At 43.6% G+C, this 20,685-nt stretch overlaps 1 protein-coding gene across 2 annotated transcripts in view; it reads right to left on the reverse strand.

Annotated features, from left to right (window-relative positions):
* LOC137618708 (zinc finger protein 454-like) overlaps window positions 1-20,685 on the reverse strand; it is a 584,206-nt gene that overhangs the window by 66,525 nt on the left and 496,996 nt on the right. The window lies entirely within an intron of this gene.

Consider the following 20,685-nt stretch of genomic DNA (forward strand, 5'->3'; position numbering starts at 1 on the left):
GACAGCGGCTGTGCGGAGGAAGTCGACTTCCGTTTTCACTCCTCCAAGGCGCTTTCTTCCAGACTCTGCAGGGCTCCAGCGCCTTTTCCTTTCAACCACGTCGGCCTAAGTTATCGGCGACGACTGAGACAAGGTGTCCAATGGCAGTTTCCTCCTGTCAGGAGCAGATGGCACGGGAGGCTCCCCCGGGGGGGGGGGGGGCATAGTCCTAGAGGGAGCGGCAGAGTTCACGAACTCTAAGATTGGCACCCCCCCCCTTGCAGGTTTCACGCTGGGAGGATGCCTAAGGTTACTCATCCGTATGACAGCTTCCCGATGCCCACTCCCGCACGATCTCTGTGATCAGCCAAGGATATCGCGCCTGCCGTCTCTGTCAGCGAATTCAGTGTCTCTGAACCTCTAAGCCATAGGGTCGGCAAGAGTTTGCCCATTTGGGCAGAATGATCCATACCTTAGGAGAAGATCCTCCATAGGATCATCGACGGCTTCACCACCGGCTTCTTCAGTCGATCCTTTCTTGTAAGGAAGTATCTGAGACGGGAGTTCCGTAGTCGACCTCTCAGCCCTGATCAAGTTTGTCGAACAAACTTCGTCCAGCGTGGAACAGCAGAATCGATCAGACTGGTAACGAGGCGACAGGACTCCTTAAACCCTGGATCGGAAGGACGGGTACTTTCAGTTTCCATTCCATCCATCTTCCAGGAAGCTCGTGGAATTCAGCCTAGACTGCAGGTATTCCTGCTTAAGATGCAGTGTGGCGATCCCGCCGTGGTATCGCAGGTTTTTTTCCCCAGAGAACTCTCCCTGCTTTCCTCATGGCCGCTCAGGTGCAGGCTTCCGCCTCCTTCACTTTTTGGAGGTCTGGTCAACTCCGGTAGGCTCAGGTTCGACCTTCTTCAGCGCCGGGACAAGCTTCCGGATGCTTACCATGAGTGGGGGTTCATGGTATTTTGCTAGGAGCCTTCTCTTCTTCTGCCTCAACATCTGGAGTATCTGGCCATGATTTTGAGTCAACGGCCTTCCCACGTTGGAAACCCCGCTTCTCGTCCATCCAGCGAGGTTAAGCAACGTCGGTTCTGGTCGGTACTTGGATGGGTGACCACCTGGGGACGCCAGATTCTGTTGCCACCTCCTCTGAACCTTCCCTTCAGTTGACTGTGGCAAGGCTGAGGAGAGTCGCAGTACCTGTTCTCAGTCAAGCAGAGCTTTCAGCCCTACCTTGGAACGTTTCCTAGTTCTCCCTTCCTCATTGACCCGTCTATAGTTCCGAACGGTCGCCTCAGGATAAGTTCCATGTGGGGCGGTCCAAGTTCCGGTGGTTTCAAGAAACGATTAACCGGACTTTCTGGCCCCTATGGGACCAGCGGAACTATTAGACCTGCAATGGGTATTGACCTATGGAACCTCTTGATGGGAGTGGATATTCTCGTCCTTTCCCCACATTCTTGATGCTGTTCTCGGACTCGTCAAAGAAAGGGGGGGGGGGGGGGGGGGGCGGGGCATGTTCCGGTCCAGGCCTATGGTCAGGACCGGAAGGATACCTCTCCATCATTCAGGCAGGCTTAGGGGCCGTAGTCTGGCCCCTCTACAGATCCTACAGCTCCTGCCGAGTCGCTCCGTGCGCGTCGACTTCATGATTCTGGCGTGTTCTAACCAGCAGGGGACGCATTTTCACACCTTCACATCTTGCAGTAGAGATACCGAGATGATTGAGATACTCTCAATACCACCATCGGCTCTCTCATTCCAGGCATAGGAATGTTCTCTCCGACTATCCGAGCAGAGCCTCGTAGAGAGAGTGTACCTGGGGGTCTTTGGCCTTGAGTAACCAGCAAGTCCTGGTCTGGGGAACCTGATCGCGACAGCTTGGAACCTCAAGCTTCCGCTGTTCTTCCCCCCAGTCTCAGACCCCGAGACTCTGGCAAGATGCATTCCGGTAATGGTGGGATAACTTCGATGCCTGCGTCTTCCCTCCTTTTTGTCTGTGGAGAATGGGTCTCAACAAGACCAGGTTGTCTGTCAACCTTTCAATGGGAGATCTCCACTGGGACTATGCGCAGAACGGTTTCTGGACCCTCTGCTTCCCCTGACGGAACTCCTGGGGGAGCTTCTCCCACGGCACAGACTGCTCAAACAACCACACTGCAACATCTTTCACGAGCCGGGGCGTCTCTTCGGCTTCACGCCTGGAGACACTACGCCTCCTCCTCAAGAAGAGACAACCCGCTACAGTCGCGGGACGGAGGTCGCGTCATCTACGATAGTCATCCGCAGGGGTCCTCCAGGCGAAGTGAAGAGTCTTCGGTGATTGGTGCCATGGGAGATATACCTCTTCCCTTGAGGCCTCTTCTCCAGTAATAACGATCTTATTGCATTTCGGCGGGAGGAAACTCCTTTCCGCTCTCGGCAATGAAGCCTGTCGCTCAGCCTTTCCCTGACCTTCAGGCTTAAAGGAATAACTTTTTCCTTCCCGCTGAATCTTTCCTCGCTCATGCGAAGCTACGAACGTCCCTGCCCTAGTCGGAGTGAGACCTCCAACTTGGAGCATGGCTCGGACTTTTTAATCCCTTAAGACAGTGGTTCTCAAACTGCGGGTCGCGACCCCCCTGGGGGTCGCCAAATGCTTTTGGGGGGGTCGCGAGATGATGTTAAGAAAATATAAATATAAGTAAGCAAAAAATAGTATTATGGTCAACTTTAGTTTTAAGGCTAAATCATAATAATTCTGCTAAAATATTTCAAATCAATCATAAACCAAATGTTTATATTTTAGTACAACAAATATATATATATATATATATATATATATATATATATATATATATATATATATATATATATATATATATATATATATATATATATATATATATATATGGATAAGTATCAACACAACATCGTGTTCAAATAGAAATAAATTTCTACCTCATACTTGGGATCGAACGCTAGCCCCTTCTAATGAAAGGCCAGGTCGAAACCAACCATGTCACGAGAGCCCATAAAAGGTTCCAGTTTCTTTTATGGGCTCTCGTGACATGGTTGGTTTCGACCTGGCCTTTCATTAGAAGGGGCTAGCGTTCGATCCCAAGTATGAGGTAGAAATTTATATATATATATATATATATATATATATATATATATATATATATATATATATATGTATATATATATATATATATATATATATATATATATATATATATATATATATATATATATATACATATATACACCTTATATTTTGTCATTTACCGTAACTAGTTACGAATTGTTACGCATCTTTAAGAATAACACTGAAAAGAGAGCCGTGTGGGACAATAGTAACACCATGGGCCTTTGCAAAAACTAAACTAAATACTACACACTAGTGATTCCCCCACTGCTGCGCTGGGACTAAGTTTCTATGCAGTAGTGTCATTGATTTTAAGCTAGCATTATTAGTTTTGGAAGGTATGATTTATCAAACATAAACGTCTTTTTTTTTTGCTATTTTTGACAGTTCTGAGCAAGGGTGTATATCCGTCAGTCCGCGTGATTCTCATACGAGTAGGATATTCCCTCGCTAATAGCATACTAGTTTTGCCGTAACTTACTCATATTTTGTCATTTTATTTTTCCCCTTTAAGCAAACAAGTCTGTTAACTATAAAAAACGAAGCAAAATTATTAAAGCTGATGGACTTTCATGTATGGGTAAATGAATACATAATATTTAAATAAAACAAACTAAACGTATAAAGAAATACAATAGTAATTATGAAATAATAAACGAATAAATTTAAGATATACAAAAGGGAAAATAAGTAAATAGCTGAATAGTTAAATAGATAAATAAATGAATTAACACATTTATAGATAAATGCAAACAAAAATGAATGAAAAAGTAAGTAATTAAATGAATATATAAAATGTAAAAAATTAATGGATAAGTAAATAAACTGATTGATTGATAAATAGATTAGTTAATGAATAAATAAATCAACTGATGAAATCAGTAACTGATTAGTTGATAAGCAAATAAAAAAAAAACAATAAATATAATATATTTATATATCTAGCCACTGATAGTGTTAAACTATTATTCATAATTTTTTTCCACGCATTACATTTTATTATACAATGTACTTGCAATAGTTCCAATATTTTACCTACATTTCCTAGAAACATCATACAAAACCGAGATGTCACCTCCCCATCTCACTGTCAATTTACACTCGTACACGTTCAGTACCTGTCCGTTTTCCAGTCCTGAGCTCCGTTGGCGCACAGTGAATGAGCGTGACCAGTTGCCAGATGCTTAATAACAATGCATCACCAATTTACAGTAAAATTTTGACTTTTGCTTGATACTCAGGGTCTCAGATTACGTGATGCTTAAAACTAAATGTCAGTATACATACTTTCAAATTTATCTGGTATTTAAATAACAATTAATTGATATTTTATCAATCTGATTATCAATATGGCATTTGCTATCAGCAGTCCAAGACGGCACATGAGTCGAGTTAGTCAACGGTGAGTCTTTCCTCAGTCACAGCTGCCTCGTGTGTGTTTAGGGACAATTTTTGATAGCAAGCTATATACATATTAAGCAACATGGAGCGATGGATAATTCGAAGGACTGCAAACAAGGAAGGAACATCAGATACTGACAACAGTGTCTCAGAAACAACTGATGAGATTCCTTCCGAACTACCATCTACCAGTTCTACTTCAAATATAGATAAAAGGCAAGACAAACGTAAGGGTAAGACCTCCCAGTATGACCAATCATCCAAACCCAAACTTCGGAAATATCAAGCAGAATTTATAAAATTCGGATTCACTAGTTTTACCATTGATAAGATGCAGTACCCCCAATGTGTTATGTGCTCAGAAGTACTTGCAAATGAAAGCTTAAAGCCTGTGAAAATGAAAAGGCATTTGCAAAGCAAGCATCCTTCTCATGCTGATAAACCAATAGAATTTTTCCGTCGAAAGGAGGGAGAGTTGCAGGGTCAAAAACAAGTGCTAGCTCAGAAAACCACCACCTCTGCCAAAGCTCAGATGGCATCATTTGAGGTAGCATACCTAATTGCACAGTCCAAGCAGCCACATACCATTGGGGAAACCCTCATGAAACCTGGTGCAGTGACTATGAGTCGGATTATGCATGGTAATAAGATGGCCCGTGAGCTGGAAACAGTCCCGCTGTCTAACGACACCATTACTCGACGAATTAATGACATTTCAAATGACATTAAGTGTCAGCTGATTGAGAGGGTTAAGGGAAAGAAGTATGCTTTGCAGCTAGATGAGTCGACAGACATATCAAATTCTGCACAATTACTTGCATTCAATAGATACAGTTTTGGTGGAAAACTTCAAGAAGACATGCTTTTTTGCACTGTACTAGAGGGGACCTGTACAGGTAGTGACATTTTCACAAATCTAGACACCAAAATACAAAAGGAGGGCTTGTCTTGGGACCAGTGTGTTGGTGTGTGCACAGACGGTGCTGGGGCAATGTTGGGTAAGAGGAAAGGACTTAAAGCAAAAGTTTTACAAGTGGCACCTCACATAAATTTTACACATTGTATTATTCACAGGGAAGCTCTTGCTAGCAAAGCACTCAATCCAGAGTTAAGCAGTGTTCTTCAAACTGCGATTAAAATAGTAAATTACATCAAAACACGTCCCATAAATGCCAGGCTGTTCTCCACACTCTGTAATGAGATGGGCTCGGAGCATGAAGCACTGTTGTTCCACACAGAAGTCAGGTGGCTGTCCCGAGGCAAAGTTCTCAGCCGCTTGTACAAACTACGAGATGAGGTGCGCCTGTTCCTGATCAAATCTGAGTCCCAACTTGCTGACTATCTGACTGACCCTGACTGGTTAGCAAGTCTAGCATATTTGTCTTGTATATTCGAAAGACTTAATCTGCTGAATTTATCACTACAAGGCCCAAACACGAACATCTTGATTCTTTCTGACAAAATTGATGCATTTACAAGGAAGCTGGAACGATGGGCTGTGCGAGTTGATGGGGGCAGTGTTGAAATGTTTCCTGAGGTGGAAGAATGACCCTGACTGGTTAGCAAGTCTAGCATATTTGTCTTGTATATTCGAAAGACTTAATCTGCTGAATTTATCACTACAAGGCCCAAACACGAACATCTTGATTCTTTCTGACAAAATTGATGCATTTACAAGGAAGCTGGAACGATGGGCTGTGCGAGTTGATGGGGGCAGTGTTGAAATGTTTCCTGAGGTGGAAGAATTTATGGCGGAGAATGAATTAAGCGTCGATAACGTGAAGGTAATGATCACGACTCACCTACAAGGTCTTGTGGACCACTTCAAGAAATACTTCCCAAAAGAGACAACCCCACAACAATATGACTGGATACGGCAACCATTCACTGCTACAGGGGATCACTTATCATCCGACATGGAGGATGAGCTGCTGGAGCTCTCCAGTGATCGGACTTTACAGGCATCGTTTGGCTCAACCACACTGGATGAGTTCTGGATTTCAATTGCAAGGGAATATCCACGATTATCCATGGCAGCAATGGATGTATTACTTCCTTTTGGATCAACCTATTTATGTGAAAAGACTTTTTCGGCACTGACTTATATAAAAAACAAATACCGATCAAGACTCAGGGTGGAGGATGATCTCCGAGTTGCCATCTCTGGTATCAAACCCAGGATGGAGTTACTGTGCTAAAAAAAGCAGGCCCATGTATCTCACTAATTGATGTTAGTTATTCATGATAAACTTAGGTCTGTGTAAATACTGTTTTCACTGTGGAATAGGGATATAATTAACTAATCACTGCTAGTGGAGCCCCATAGTTGGGCCTAAATATTGATCATTGTCATTAAACTTCCATGAATATTGTACTTTTATTTTAACAGTTACTAAATAAGTAATTATTTCACAAGAAATTCATACAGTTCTTCTAAAGCCAAAAAAAAAAGGAAAAAAAAAATATCTCAGACATAATTTCCAAAATTTTCCAAAATATTGATTTTGAAACCAAAAGGGTATGAAATAGCTTTGAGTCTACTGGATGTTTGTGTGGGTATACTGTCTCATATGAGAATTATAGATCATTAGCTGATTTTAGGTTTCAGCAAATTTGTAATATCAGCACCCAAGTCAAACGCTATAATTATTTTGTTAATCATTTTAAGCCCAGCCTGAATATCTAAATTTTGGTATAAAGATACCAGTAATTTTTTCTTTATTGTGCTAAAGTTTACAAACACTGACATAATTTATGCTATCTGCAGTAGCTTTCTTCAACAAAGGTATAATTCTAATTTCATACTTATTTTTTTCTCTTGAAGCAGTTAGCAAAGTGTGAGTGCCTGTACGGATTTAACATTAATTCTATAAATTTAAATAGACTGTATTGCTTTGCCTATTTTGTCTTTAAAGATTGTGATTTTTTCTACAAGTAATAAATTAGTTAACTCTATAATGCGTATATTTTTTGCATTTATCTTATCATGTTTGTTGTTATTATGTTCTTATGATTCGGGGCATAGGCATGTACTGTGTGTGTGTGTGTGTGTCAGAAGCACTTCGGGGAAAGGCGAGGGTCACATGCCTCTAGCAATATCGTTTGGGGGGTCGCGGGCTGAAAAGTTTGAGAACCACTGCCTTAAGAGATCTTCTCAAGACCCTTTACGACAGGCCACTGATTGTATTCCGTCTTGGGTCTCCTGCTCACTCTGGCCGCGGCCAGTGTGTAAGCAATCTTCTTGGTCTCGTACGACTCCGTCCGCCCTTTCTAAGGAAGGGGGGAAGGCAACATTCAGGTTCACTCCTGAGTTGTTGGCTAGACTCAGAATCTTGGGGTCCCGGCCCTTCAGTCCAATTCCTTCAAGATTTTGAGTCTCCATTCTGTATCTGATGTCCCAAAACCTTCTCCTTCCTGCCAGTAAAGGAATCGAGGGGTTAGCTTTAGGGACAGCTGCAGTTTGTCCTCAGTTGTAGCCGATTTCGGAGCACAAGGAGGACACGGGGGAGAGTCACCAGTATACCTCTTCAGCTCGGACTCAAGGACATTCATCTCGACCTGTCTCCAGATCCTCCCCCGTCACGTCGCCCTACAGCACGATGTTGGATACATCGCAACGTCCCTCGCCTTCGAGTAATACTACTCTGTGACGCAGGTGCTACAAGCTGGAGTCTGGAAGCGTCTAATGACCTTCGCAGCCCGCTTCCTGCAGGGCGTGACCCACAGGAGTTTCGATACGTTTTCTATCGCTCTGTGGTGGCTACACAACAGCTGGTCTAACCTCGGGCTCCTTTTTGGACAGGTAGCAGAAGGTTGAGGGCATTGTTATCAGGTTTTAGTCTGCATGAACGAAAGAAGTATGTCTGGCCCTTACTTCTTTCTTCATCACCCCCTCTACGGGGAAGCAGCATCCTGGTCTCTGCATAGCTGACCTCAAACCTCTGCAGGTAAACCATGCTTCCTTGTGTTCCGAGTATTGAGTCAATACTGTCGCGTCCCCCATACCCTGACGAAGTGGTATTGGGAACGTCCTAACCCAGAGTTCCTTCTGGAACTCCAGGTCAACTGCCTAAGACGGGTCACACTTCTTCTTTCACACACAAGCTTATGTAGGCCACACGGTTTCTTGCGGAGCAAGGAACTTGTGAGGTGCAGGGACTCCTTTTCTCGAGTGCGACTCACTTGGATTTTGAGTCCCTGGGTAAAGCCAAAGCCAGTATGGCTGGGGACTTTCCACCCTACCTAAGGGGTAAGTCACCCAATGTAAATAGCGTGGTTTGTATTTCGGTTATGGAACAAATGACAAATTCGAAGATAATTTGTATTTTTCCTAACCATACAAACCTTAGCTATTTACACATATTTGCCCGCCAGCCCTGTCCCCCAAGACAAGTCCTACCTCTAAGTGGAAGTGAGCATTCACCTGTGTGTGAGAGGGGAAGGGGTAGCTAGCTACCACTCCCCTACCCCCCCGCTAACTAGCGCGGGGGTAATACACCCTCGTTAAATTCTAATGGCTCGCCATTTCAGCTGCGGTAAAAGGTAAACCCAATGTAAATAGCTAAGGTTTGTATGGTTAGGAAAAATACAAATTATCTTCGAATTTGTCATATTTCTTGATATGTTTTGAAGAACAACACATGAAAATTAATATCTTGGGTCTCCTCCTCAACATAAAGCATATAGACAAAGTAATTAAAGTGTTGGATTAAAATACATGGGACGGAATATAAAAAAGAAAAGTACTTTACAAGTTCACTGTAGACAGGAACCACCGTACATAAAGGAGGAAAGAAACCATTTAAGGAGAAAGGGCATACACCAACAAACTGGATCTGCAATGGAAGAAGAAATTGAAAAAGTCAGATCAAAGAACTCTCTTGACTTTCCATTCCCGAGGCCTGAGCTCTCTGGGAGGACAGGATTGCCCCAACTCCTCATGAGCACAGACAATTCCCAGGAAGAGGAAAGGTAACCATTTCACCACTGAGACTGATATCGGCTATCAATTACTGAAATGCTCCGACCCCAGAAGTATCCAATCAACGACCTCAAGATGGCCCACTCTTCCTCTTTCTCTCTGGCACACAGCTGCAGAGGATATTCACAGATATTCAGACATCCACTTTGCAACGCCTCACAAAAAGCCTTTTGCTGGAGGACGTACTGAATAATTGCCACCCGTGAAGAAAGAGGGATGCCACTGAGTTGGGATACCTCTGCGGGTGGGACCCATAGAGGAAGTTGGGCCATTGGGTTAGTTCTCTCGGTACCTCAACAAGGAAACAAATTGGTTTGAGGCTACTTGGAATGAATGATTTTGAGTTTTCCTGCCTCGTAACATCAAAGGTCATTGATGCTGAAATCACTTATGAATAAACTATGAAAGGCTATTCAACTCAAAACCATAAAAACAAACAGATCAGTATGAAAATTGAGTAGCTCTCATTAAACTGCTTCTGAAATTATAAAAAAACGGATTTTGACATAGGAAAAATCTATTTTTGGGAAAGAGAGCCATGTTTTCCTGATGGAAGTTCCTCATTGGCAGCATCTACTTGGGATATTTCTGCAAGTGATATACCACAGAAATTTACCTCAGAGGTATCAACAGAGTTCTGTCCTCCGGAGTGAATATCCCAAGAGATATCGTGTATAAATCAGGGACGTTTTAATAACAAGCCATGGTTATCCTTCCCCGAATAGTTAACCTTGTCTCGAAGGAAAGGTGAGGGTAGGATACGTGGGCAGGAGAGCTGTTACAACTCCCGATCTCAATACGCTACAATAACACGTTTCCTGTTGAAACATTCCAGAAGCAGCCATCGCATGTCACAAGGTCCCACACTGAGAAATGGGAGGGGATGGAATAATAACAGGCGCGCCATCAGGACGACATGGCTATCTCATCCAAAAATAGATTTTTCTCATGTCACAATCCGTTTTTTGGGCTCGAGCCATGTCGTCGTAATGGAAGTGTAGCAGAGAATTATCATTCTCAGTTGTGGCCAGAAGATTTTTAACCCTGTAACTCCAAAGATATAAGCATACTTCCGACAGTATTGGTAACTATGGTACCCAACGATAAGAGTAAGCGAGAAGTTTGTACAAAAGTAGCAATAAAGTAAATCAATAGCACAGTCCCACTCACTGTGAAGAAGAACTTTATGTCTTCAGTGGATGAAAAGACCAAAGTCTATAAAAGAGTTAAAATAATTTTGATTCACTATTTTAATTTTATATAGATAGCAGGTCCAAAGGAAGGAAACGCAAAAATGGATAGTAGTCTTTCAATGTTTCCAAAAGTACATACATGTAGTAATAATAATGCAACAATATATGCACTATATACATATACAGAAAACCAGAGGTTTCAGACCCCATATTATGCAACAGAGAAGTAAACAGTAATACTCGTGACATAAAAGGAAAATATCACCTGTGAATCGTTATAATATTAAAAAGACATTTGGAACAAAAGATTATAGTTGCTTTGCTTAATGTAGGCTGAGACGTCCCAATTATACAGTCGTAAAGAGTTCAAAAGTTCCAGTACAGTCAGGTTATGGCCTAACTAGGAAGGGGAAGGGGCAGAGAAACACCCAAAGGTGGTCTCTAAGGCGGCAGAGAGATTTTAACTTGCGGAGGAGAAAATCTCACCTACCTAGGTCAGGAAAGTTATCCCACAAGTAGGCCCACTAACAGGCACAAGGAAAGGGGAAGAAGGTGGTGGTGATGGGAGACTCAGAAAATGGTGAGGCAGCATGACAAGAAGGCCCAAAGGCAACATCAGAACAGCAATAGTGTTCCAAAGGGGCTGCCGTGATAGGGCATAGAGGACAAGTCCTCACAACCAGGCATAGCCTACCAAAGACTAGGAGAGAAGTCCAATGATGGTTAACATGACACAAGGAGGTCTACTAGTCAGCATCAGAACAGGGGTTAAGGCATTCCAATGAGTAAACATAAGTAGCCACAGGGAACAGGATCCCAGACCTGTGGTGCCTCACCACACATATACTCTAAGTGGAAAGTGAAAACAGTCTACTTAGAGCAACTGAGAACACTATCCAACTCCCAGAAGGACCTTCAAGGCCGCAGATCCCTGCCGTGACAAATCGGCAGCATGGGAGGATAGACAGCCTAACCAAACTGGTAAGGTTTGGTGAAAGAAGGGTATGGTGCATAGTGAAAATTACCAGGCATGGCCGCTGGCTAGGGTAGGCTAGCCTAAGAAAATGCTGATAAAAAACACACAAGAAACACCAAGGAATGATGGGGGGATACCATAAGCATACCACACTTTAGAATAATAAAATAAAACATATTCCTAAAGTAAAATAACTAAATAACTAACCGTTTCTGAGCGATTGAGACGATGTAATGGCGCCGAAAGCATGCCGGCCTCAGAACAATTAAAGCATGCAATACAATAAAAATATAGGGTGGAGGCACAAAATTCTCCAACACACAAAAAAGGGGGTTCTCAACTTAGTCGATGAGGAAGAAGCTGAAGCATCCATGATCGAAAATCACTCAAAAAACTCAGAAAACTAACAGAAACTCTCCAAGTAAAACGACATGGATGGCGCTGCAAAGGGGAATAGTTTAAACAGGAAATATGTTAGTTGCAGCACATTGAGATTGCGAGTTGTAACGGCTCTCTTGCCCACGTATCCTACCCTCACCTTTTCTTTGAGACAAGGCTAACTTTATTTAGGGAAGGATAACCATGGCTTGTTATTAAAAAGTCCCTAATTTATACATGATATCTCTCGGGATATTCGCTCCAGAGGTTGGAACTAGCAGTGGGTGGTTATACCTTGCTAAAAAGTCTTTTGGCTGGTTTCAGCTTTTGCTAAGATACATATTCACTGTAAAGAGCAAAGGGGTTTGTATCAGGTGTTGAAACAAATCATGAATTAATTGACTTTAACATTAATAGCTTTACACATTTTACACAGCTACCAGCTACGTCGACCTTTCTCCACAGTTTGGGAGCCAAAGATTGTGTGTATATAAGAACATATCAATTCCTGCTTATTTAGTTACAGACTGCAGCTTAAATCATTACAGTATACCACTGAAATATAAAGAAACAATTTTGTTGATCATAGGTACAGAGTACAGTAAAGTATTTGCTAAATAATATGAACATACAGAGGAAAATTATAGGTTTTAATATCAATATAATTGTGTATACAATTTTGCTTGACCTCATTAGAGACTAACATGTTCAAATGTAAAGTGGAAAATTGTCTGTTTTCAAAATACATCTTCAACAAGATCAGGTTACTTATGTAAACAAAACCAAAATTACGTTAATTTGTTGGAGTAAACATAGTGTTAACTAATCACCTAAATTGTTTGCCAATGTGGAGTAAACAGTGTAGCCATGTCCCCTACATTATTACAAAGGAATCATAATAAAATCTATCACCCAATTGCCCCTGTGATTTCAGAGCTCCATGGCTTATGCTCTTCTTCTTCTTCTTTGAATATTCATTTGTTAACTGCCAATGTTTAAGATTTAGAAGTAAATATCTCAAATTCTAAATACTTTCTGTCTTGAGACATGACAAATTCGTAGATAATTTGTATTTTTCCTAATCATACAAACCTTAGCTATTTAATAGGGGTATTACTTTCGGCGTAGCTGAAATGACGAGCCATTAAAAATTTAACGAGGGTTTAGTACCCAAACCGCTAGTTAGTGGGGGTAGGAGAGGGTAGCTTGCTAACCCCCCCCCCCTTACACACCTGTGCTTGAGCTCACTTTGCTTGGAGGTAAGACTTCAAGGGGGATAGGGCTGGCGGGCAAGTTTGATTAAATAGCTAAGGTTTGTATAGTTAGGAAAAATACAAATTATCTACGGATTTGTCATTTGTTCCGTAACTGGAATACAAACCACGCTATTTAATAGAGGTGACTCACCCATTAGGAAGGGTGGACGTTCCAGCCAGTATTGGCTTTTGGCTTTCCCCGGGGGCTCGTTATTTGAGTGTGTACGCACCCAAGAAATAAGGAGTCCCTGCACCTCGCTAGAACCTTGCTACGCAAGGACTGCAGCCTACGCAAGCTGTGTGTGAAGATTTGAAGAAGTGTGACTCCTCCTAGGAAGTTGTTCAGAAGTTCTTAGGATGGAAACTTGTAGACTAGGGCTTTCCCAATACCACCTCAGAGTATGGGGACGTAACAGTATTAACTTAATACTAGGAACACAAGGGAGCATGGTTTATCTGCAGTGGTTTGAGGTCAGCTATGCAGAGAACCCAGGATGCTGCTTTCCCCAAGAGAGGGGAGGATGAAGAAAAGAATAAGGGCCAGTCAAACCTTTTCATTCATGCAGACTAAATCCGGGTAACATTGACCTCAACCTTCTGCTACTTGTTCAATAAGGAGCTTGAGGTTTTAAATCAGCTGTTGTGCAGCCACTACAGGGCCGATAGAGAACGTATCAAGCCTCCTGTGGGTCACGTCTTGCAGGTAGTGGGCTGTGAACATTGTTTGAAGAACCTGCTTCACAGAGAAATTTCTTTTGAAGGCCAGGGAAGTAGCTATGCCTCTGAAATCATGTGCTCTAGGGCGACGTGACGGAGGATGATCTGGATTCAAGGCCAGATGAATGACCCTACGAATCCATGCAGAGATGGTGTTCTTGGTGACCCTCCTCTTAGTCCTCCCTGTGCTTACGAATAATGCTGGCACATGAGGACGGACTGCAGCCGTTCTTTTGAGGTATAGCCTCAAACTCCTTACTGGGCATAGTAAGAAATGGTCTGGGTCATCTGTTACAGAGCGGAGACTAGAAATCCGGAAGGCGTCGAATCGAGGATCAGCTTCTCCAGGATTCTGAGTCTTAGCAATAAACTCAGGGACGAAGCTGAACGTTACCTCCCCCCATCCCCTTGAATAGGCGATGTCATACGAGAGACCATGAAGTTCGCTAACATGCTTGGCCAAAGCCAAAGCTAGCAGGAACACCGTCTTCCATGTTAGGTGGCGATCTGATGCCTGGCGTGATGGTTCATAGGGAGGTCTCTTAAGAGACCTGAGAACTCGAACCACATTTCATGGAGGTCTCACTTCCGACTGAGGGCAGGTAAGTTCATAACTACGTATGAGTAGAGAAAGTTCTAGCAAGGAAGAAATGTCCATTCCTTTCAGCCTGAAAGCTAGACATAAGGCTGAGCGATAGCCTTTCACTGTCGAGACTGAGAGACGCATTTCTTCCCGAAAATACACGAGGAACTCCGCTACTGTTGGAATAGTGGCATCGAGTGGAGAGATACCCCTTCCATGACACCAACCACAGAAGACTTTCCACTTTGCCTAGTAGACTGCTACGGATGACTTTCGCAGATGTCCAGACATCCTGACAGCAACTTGCTGCGAAAATCCTAACTCAGAGAGGAGATGCTGGATAGTCTCCAAGCGAGAAGTCGTAGCGAAGCTACGGCTTTGTGGAAGATGTTGATATGCGGTTGCTCTCTTGGTAGCTCCGTTGGGAGTTGCAGAAGGTCCTGGAACCATTCCGCGTGATGCCATAGCAGAGCTATGAGGGTCATTGAAAGACTGACCGATGTTCTGGTCTTGTTGAGCACCCTCTTCATCTCACAGAACAGGAGAAAGGCGTACACGTCGATGTTGTCCCACTCTTGTTGGAAAGCATCTTGCCAGAGAGCCTTGGGGTCTAGAACTGGGGAGCAGTACAGCGGGAGCCTGAAGTTCAGGGCTGTTGCGAACAGATCCACAGTTGGAGAACCCCACAAAGTCAGGACTTTGTTGGCTACTAGATGATCCAAAGACTACTCGGTACTCACTATCTGAGACGCTCTGCTCAGATTGTCGGCGAGCACATTTCTTTTGCCTGGAATGAAGCGTGCCGATAGCGGTATCGAGTGGATTTCGGCCCATCTTAGAGTTCGCGTGCCCCTGAAGAAGCCGTAGGGCGAGCGTGCGCATGAGAGATACCCCTGGCGTGCGGGAGAGCAGTTAATGCCTGTGCTGCTCGTGGGCGCGCATCAGAAAGGTGGCGTGCAACTGCAGGAGAGGATGGGCGAGGGGGGCGCGCGCATATCCTCGTAGCGCGTGAGTGCTGGCGCGTTGGAGAAGTTAGTATAGACTTCCCAACAGCGCCCAGATCTGAAGATCGTGGGCGCGCAGGAGAGATGACCGCTGCGCGTGAGCACTGGCGCGCAGGAGATGCTGGCGTGCAGGAGAACGCTGGCACGCAGGAGAGCGCTGGCACGCAGAAGAGCGCTGGCGTGTTGGAGAGCGCTGGCACGTAGGAGGTTGCTGGCGTCCAGGAGGTTGATGGCGCGCAGGTGAGGGATGGCACGTAGCTGGGCGTGGGCGCGCTTGCTCAGGCAAAGCCTGGCGTGCAGGAGAACGTAGGCGCGTATGCTCTACTTTGCTGGCATAACGCGTGAGGGAAGTATGCGCGCGTTGGCGCATACGCCCTTGATGCCCTGCATTAGGGTTAGAAGATGATGCCTGACGAGCGTGGATGTCAGGTTTCGTCGGCGTGTAGCGCGCATCAGCACTCAGGAATGGTGACGGCAGGTCGGCAGGTCTGACGGGTGGAAGGTCGACGTGTCCTTCGAAAGGACAACCTTCCACCTAAAGGGATCGCGAATGATCCGCTGAGAGGTCCAGGACCAAAGCAGGAACAGTCGGTGATCGCTGATAAGGATCCTCTGCGGGGGACTGCAATGAAGATGTAGAACCAAAGAGGCGCCTACTCACTGCATGTGAAGGAAGGCCTCTCTGGCGAAGAGGAAGGCGAGCCTTGCGACGAATACGCCCTCTGGGGGCTGTGGGATCAATAAGCTGACCCTCTGTAAGTGAACTCCCCGAGGGAGAGAAACACTAGCAGGAGATACTGTTGGACTTAGTTTCTCCCTTGTTGGTTGGACAGGAATGGGAGAAACTAAGCCTTCAGCTACTGTGGGGTTTGAAGAGGCAGAGGTAGTAGGAGATACCGCATTGGATAACTCTGACACTACAACGTTGACTATTGACAGAGGATCAACCTCTGCCAGAGGCAGCGATTGCTTGACAGCGGCACCCAATCGGATGTAGTCAAGTAAGACTTCCTTGGAGGGCGAACCGTCAAGCCCCAAGGCAGACCAAAGCTGGAAAAGAGGGATTAGTGACAATTCCTCCCCCGGGGGGAGAGGTAGAGCTGCCTCGCTAGGGGAGGCAATGCCATCTCTCGAACCCCGAGCTTGGAAAACAGTACAACGGTCTACGCTACCACTTGACGGTCTCTCGAAAGAGACCGACCGAGTGGGAGCTTCGGAGGAGATTTGAGCAACGGAAGAAGAGGCCTTGGGTTTTTCTCCTTTCCAAGAAACCTTCGAAGGAGAAATATCCCGTTTGGATTTCTTCTTCCGTCGCCATGAAAACCTCTCCCACTGGAAGGTAGACCACTCCCTGCACTCACTACACTTATTATCACTGTCACACCATTGACCTCTACAGGAAGGGCAAAGGGCGTGAGGGTCTGTCTCGACCGCCGACATGAATGTTCCACAGGGGCGGTCGGGTAAGCCATGGCAGGTGCGCATAATAGCAGAGGCCAACTTCACACACAAAACTGTCAAAAAGAGAAAGCAAAAAAAAAGCTTTAATGGCTGCCAATGAGCGGCGAGGATGACAGTGGACACGTCCGACTACCATCCAAGCCGAGAGCAAAGTAAGTTCAAGCACAGGTGTGTGAGGGGGGGTGGGGGGTGGGTAGCAATCTACCCTCCCCTACCCCCGCTAACTAGCGGTGTGAGTAGTAAACCCTCCTAAATTTTAATGGCTCGTCATTTCCGCTACGCCGAAAGTAATACCCCTATTAAATAGCTAAGGTTTGTATTCCAGTTACAGAACAACTGTCCATTTAATAATACTGAAGTGTAAAAGGAACTAAAGTGTAAATTGAATAAGGACATATCTTTAAGAATAATTTATTCAATTAAAAAATTCACGTGAAAAATACAATATCTCAAATTAATAATTGTTTTAAGTAAAGAATAATATAACACACTTAAGTTACATACATGTAAGCAATACAAAAATAGAAGAAATATTCAAAGTCAATTTACAACTATACAGACACAAAAACATTCCCTTTTCTTTATAGACTAACTGAAAAAAATATTCATTTAGGAAGAACTTCAAAGTAAGATAACATTTTGTACTTAGGAAGTCTGAACTTTCTCTTAGAATTCAAATTGAAAAGGAACCTTTCTATCAGCAAAGACACCATCAGGTAAGAAAGCTAGTGTCAAAGTTTGACAGATTCTCACTGCACAAGAAAAGAATGCAAGATAATCACAGTGCATTTTGCAATGCTAGCTTTGGCAAAGGTAGGAAGAAAAAACTGGAGAGGGATACAGCCCAAAAAGGGGCTCTCAGCAGCAGAGGGACATATACATATTTGTTCTCTGATATCCTGTGTTTGCAATAAATTCTTTCCTTGAGGTTTGTCTCTTTACTGATACATTAACTTAATGGTCTTTCTTTGACTTGTGTTTGGATTTAAGATACAAATATGAGGAGGAGGAGGAAAAAAGGTTATTAAATTTTTCAAGATACAAACAATAAGCACGATTGGAGAATGAGGCAAATGGTACAGGTGATCAACTGCATGCACGACAGGAGAGAATCACCATAGCAAATGGTGAGGTCTTTCTTAGAGGTTATTCATAAGACAGTGGTCCCGACTGCTATCTTTGAAGAGGTAGGGTGAAGTGGCAAATTCCACAAGAAGCAGATGAGGAAGGCTATTGAAAGAAGAGAGTGAACAATTACTGCTTCTGCTCGGGAGATTGTAACATCTCGTGTCCTTGAAATTGGCAATGATCGTGAACTTATATAAACTCTAGGTCAAACCAGTAATCATCCTGTTTGTGGGAATGATAGTACATGTGGAGAGGGAGACTAAGAGGTGTATGCGAGGAAAAGGTGCTCACTGCTTATGAAAACTGATCTGAAGAGTCAACCTTCATAGGAGAGCTCCTTATGGTAGCTCATTGTCGCCTGCTAGTTCGGGAGTGTGAAGAGAAGGTCACCAAATAGCTGGCAAGCATCCTGGCAGGAGAGGAATTAGAGCAAGGGTATGTATCTTGACCAATAGACCTTGTGGCTCATCTCTCATGAGATTTGGCACTGGTAGCAGGAGCGTGTCCCCTTGTACTTTGTATTGTACCTCAATGCCTTCCCAATGGAAGGGTGTTGCTATAACATTGTTCCTCCAACAAAACCATGCAGAGGAACCAGACTGAGATTGTGGAGAATCAGACTTATCAGTCGTCCTGTGCTTCTGTAACTTCTTCCTTGGCAGCGCCACATCAGAAGATTCTGTTGTCATCTCAGGAACTCTTCAACGGGGAGCCGATATGGCAGCAGGTATTGACATTATCGGCATGCACTGATATTCTCTCCCAAAAAAAAAAAAAGAGAGAGAGAGAGAGAGAGAGAGAGAGAGAGAGAGAGAGAGAGAGAGAGAGAGAGAGAGAGAGAGAGAGAGAGAGAGAGAGAGAGAGAGAGAGAGAGAGAGAGAGAGGGCAACTCATCGATCGGCCTTCCTTGACCTCTTTGAAGATGAAAGATAGAACTTGAAGTTCATCTTCTGCAGTCAGAGATTGACAGACACTGAAGGTCACGTACACATGAGGGATAGGACAGCATCAGACATGCAACCCAACAGGAACAGGTATACAGTATTTGATAAAGGCAGTTAGCACAGATACTGTAACACAATTACGCTACCTGGTGTATAGGGGAGGCCTACTCGCCAACTACTACCACTACTACTACCTGAAGACATAATCCTATGAAAGGTCAAAGGTTTGTATGATGTGTAGCAATAAACCAATAATAGAAGTTGAAATACAAAAACAAATTCAGCATAATAATAATAAACCAATTGAGTTACATTCAACTAAGTACAAAAATTCTTAAAGAAAGCTGCACTACAGTAATAATGTCCCTCCTCCACCACATACTGCGAAAGAGATCAGCAGACAAATGCAAATAAAACACTTTTGTTTTCTGTTGTTCAAGTATTTCCTCTAACCATTTAATCTCCACAAATACAGTTAAGGTTCCTAACTGTCAAATGTTCCTAAGCAACAAAGGATGTGAATAATTAGGGAGTCAGAGGTACAGTACAACGAAGAGGTGTATAACCAGCTAACATGAGATGACCCATCAGAGTGCAATAGCACAAGCAGCTGAACATCACCAGGGAGACACAGATCTCCTTTAATCGGACATGTTTCTCTGGCTTGATCAAAATTACATTAAACTTGTTTGCAAATGTCCAGTAAAGAGACATTTGCAATGGAACTGTCTCAATTTCAGTTGATTGACCTAACAAGAGAGAGCACAGCTAGAGTCTGGCAAATATGGAAATTTAATTGCTTTGTACCAGCTTTCTCTTCTTTTCAAAAGAACACAACTTCCCCTCTCCCTTGAAAATTTTCTCCAGCACAAATCTTCCTCCTATGCTTTGAAATAAGTGTTCTCCAGGCAAATGTCATATCACACACACTGCACTTAAATGGCTTCACTCTTTTTCTTAATACCTTAATTAGCTCTACTTTATATTAGTGATGCAATGGACCTCAACTTGGGGTCTACGGTTGCACCTCTATACTCCACTAGCCTTGTATCCGAGGGCTCTTTACAAGATGGTCACTGTTCCCTTGATGGCAGCAATCTGCTCCTCATTTATGCTTGGGCAACTTGGTATCCCCTGAAGGTATTGTCTCAGGCTTTTCTTCATAAGTCCTGCTGCCCCCACCACCACAGGTATTACTTCTATTTCTTTCAGTTCAAAAGTATTTTTCAGATCGTTCTTCAGTTCTTGATATTTTGTTATTCTCTGCCTCTCAGCTCTGTTGAGGCCAAAATCACTGGGTACTGTCACATCTATATTCTTTGCTGTTTTTTCTTCTTCATTTCAGATCAAAATATCAGGTCTTATAGCACCTCCTTCTATATATCTTCCTGTCGGGATTATCTCATCATAAAAGATGGTAATGTATCTGTTGGTGGTAACTGGATCTGGTTTATGCTCCCATATCTTATCTTTTACTTCAATTTTGTATTCTTTACATATTTTCCAATGTATAAATTTACAGATCTTACTGTGATGAGCTGTGTAGTGACC

The sequence above is a fragment of the Palaemon carinicauda genome, chromosome 25 (assembly GCF_036898095.1).
Source record: "Palaemon carinicauda isolate YSFRI2023 chromosome 25, ASM3689809v2, whole genome shotgun sequence".
Lineage (NCBI taxonomy): Eukaryota > Metazoa > Arthropoda > Malacostraca > Decapoda > Palaemonidae > Palaemon > Palaemon carinicauda.